A 3,058-nucleotide genomic window follows, 5' to 3' on the forward strand; every position below is an offset into this window, starting at 1 on the left:
GCCTGGGTGTGTGCGCCAGGGGTTTGAATGCTCTGCCTGGGCTCGGTCAGGTGCAGGCAGGGCCCTGCCCCTGGCCTCCTCAACGTGCCACCCATCTGCCACCCACAGCCTGGTTGAAAACAGGATGCCAGCCTGGCTGACTCCCACTGACTCATCTTGAAACCATCAGCTAAAGTGGCACCAGCACCTCCTCGGTGCTGCCAAGCCCTGGGCACTTGCCCTGGCTGGATGTTTTCTGCCAAAAAGGGGAAGCGTGCACGTGCACCTCCGCTGCATCTGCACGGAGAGCTGCCTCCCACGTCCCGACTGCAGAGCTGCCCCTCTCCTGGCCTGGCCACGTGCCTGGTTGTTGCTTTGCTGACTTTGCTGTCCAGGGACCAAGCCTTCCCCAAAGTCCTGGCAGTAGAAGAGAGGTGGGGAAACTGAGGCAGCAACAAGAAGAGGAGCCCTGAGGGCTGGCAAGGACACACAGAGAGCTGGGAGCGAGGCCCCAAAACACTCCCTGGGGGTCTCAGGCTGCTCGAGCACCCCTGGGGTCCGCAGCACACACTGCACCCTTGCTCACTGCCTGGATCCTGGGAGTAAGGATGGCTGTAGCGCTGGTGGCAAGGCGAGGGGCTGGGCAGCGGCTGGGCACAGTGCTGTGCCACCACGTTGGGGTGTAGCAGGCCTCTGTGGTTTCAGTGCTGCCCTGGGAGCCCTCGGAGGCCAACTGCAGCACTGGAGCTGGGTGTTTTTCCTCCCCAGCCATGTCCCCTGTTTCCTGTTAGCTTTTCTCACCCCCCTTCTGCATTTCTTCTCCTGCATGACTGAGAGCCCAGGCACCAGGCACTGCCCAGCACGTGGGGCACCATTGCCAGCCTGGCCTGCCCCAGCCCTGCCAGCTGCAGGCACCGCTTTGGGGCCACTTGGAGCTGCCAGCATTGTCCCCGCTGCTGGCCCCCATCCCCCCAACATGGCCCTGAGCACTGGGGTCACATGGGACAGGGCCGTTGCCCTCCGTGGAGCTCAGCAGCAGCCATGACGTTTCCACGGGGGATGCAGGATGGCTGGTGGAGCAGGAGGGAGTTTGTCCCCAGCACTTGTAGCCATCACTCCCAGGTGCTGCCCCAGGACACCCCAGCAGGGACAATGCCAGCGGGGTGCTTGCAGCTGGGGGTGTCCAGGCACCCTGACCCTGTGGCCCAGAGGCTCAAGGCCAGGCTGGGAGCAGGGGCCAGGTCTGCCTGGGTGGGCTGGGCAGAGCCCCCAGCACCAGGGGCCAGGCGGTGGGACCATGGGGTGAAGCCAGACGACAGCAGCAGAGGGCAGGGAGCTTTGTGTGGGTCGGTGCTGCCCTCTTGTCATGGTTTAACTAAGCAAAAGCCACTCGCTCGCCTCCCCCAGCGGGATGGGGAGAGAATCAGAGGAAAAGGTAAGAAAACTTGTGGGTTCAGATAGGAACAATTTAATAAGTGAAAATAAATTAAATAAAATGATACTAATACTACTAATTCTATGTAATGAAAACACTACTGCTACATAATGAGAAGGGAAACAGCAATAGAAAAACTCCAAGTGATACCACCACTCACCACCTGCCAACTGATGCCCAGCCAGTCCCTGTGCACCCAGAGAGAGAGAGCCCCCCATCCAACTACCCTCAACTTACATACTGAGCGTGACGTGTGATGGCATGAAACATCCCTTTAGTCAGTTTGGTCATCTGTCCTGACTGTGTCCCCTCCCAGCCTCTTGCAGCGCATAATCTGGAAACACAGGGGTAGTATGAGGAGCTGGAAAAGTCCTTGGCTTAATGTAAACATTGCTTGGCAACAAATAAAAACATCAGTGTGTTGTCAATATTCTTCTCAGCACAAACCTAAAACACAGCCTCATGCTGCCTACTGTGAAGAAACTTAACTCTAGCACACCTCTGCAGAGGACCCCACATGGATAGAGGAGCTTGGCCACCCCACAAGGAAGACCCCTGAGAGATGCTGAGGAGTCCAGGTCCATGGAAGAAATGAGATACTGGGTCCCCAGGGATTCAGTGTCACAGGTCCATGGAGGAGGTGGGCAACTGAATCCCCAGGGCTTCAGGGTCCCAAGTCCATGGAGATGGGTCCTCAGGGCTGTGCTGCCCCACAGTACACTACTGGGTCTGTCTCTTGCTGGCCCCTCATGGGGTTTCACGGGCGTGCCAAGCAGAAGAGGAGCTGTGAAGTTGAGCAAGAGCTTGAGCCCATGTCACTCACGGCCCCACCTGTCACCCTCTCCACTGTGCCGCTCTGAGCTGGAGACTCACTCTGCTGCAGGGCAGGGGGTTTGGAGGTGTTTCTAGTGTGGGCTGGGGACAACTGCTGTGCAATTCCTTGCAAGCAGCCAGGGGTGCATCTCTCCTTCCTCAGGGACCCACTAAAAGCCACCACTGGAGCAAGTTCCTGGGCAGGACAGCCCACTGGCTGAGTGCCCCCAGCCCACCTTACCTTGACCCCAGATCTCTCCAGTATTTCAACGCCAGAGAAATGCCAGCACACCTTGGACTCACCCCAGCGCAACTGCCGCCGGGTTACTCGTGCTGACATGGAGCAGGTGAAAAGGTGCCGAGCCAGCCCTGGCCATCCCCTGCCCAACCCGATGCCAGGCAGCTCTGCTGCCCGCGTGCGCCCTGCAGCCCTTCCACAACAGCCGCCCGCCCCAGGACACGGAGCCAGGGCAACGCGGTGCCTCTCCACCACTGCGTCCCCACGGGCGTCCCTTGTCCTCCCACACCTCAGCCCAATGTTTTGCCCAGAAGTTTTTTGAATAACGGCACTTTGTAGCAGGACAAGGGGAGCTTTTGTTAGTCCCGGGCAGCTGTCACAGAGCCTGCCCGAAACACAGTCACCCTTGGCAACACCACTTGGGGCTGGAGCAGCCAAAACGAGTTATTCGCATCTCCGGGCTGCACTTGGCCCTGAAACCCAGACGGTTAAAGATAGCTGCGGGAGAGAGGGGAGGCGAAGGAGAGAGGTGGCTACAGACAGCCGGAGCGAGGGACAGGTTGTGAAATGGGGAGAAACAGGAGGAAGGAAAG

The sequence above is a fragment of the Eurypyga helias genome, unplaced genomic scaffold, assembly GCF_000690775.1.
Source record: "Eurypyga helias isolate BGI_N326 unplaced genomic scaffold, ASM69077v1 scaffold17053, whole genome shotgun sequence".
Lineage (NCBI taxonomy): Eukaryota > Metazoa > Chordata > Aves > Eurypygiformes > Eurypygidae > Eurypyga > Eurypyga helias.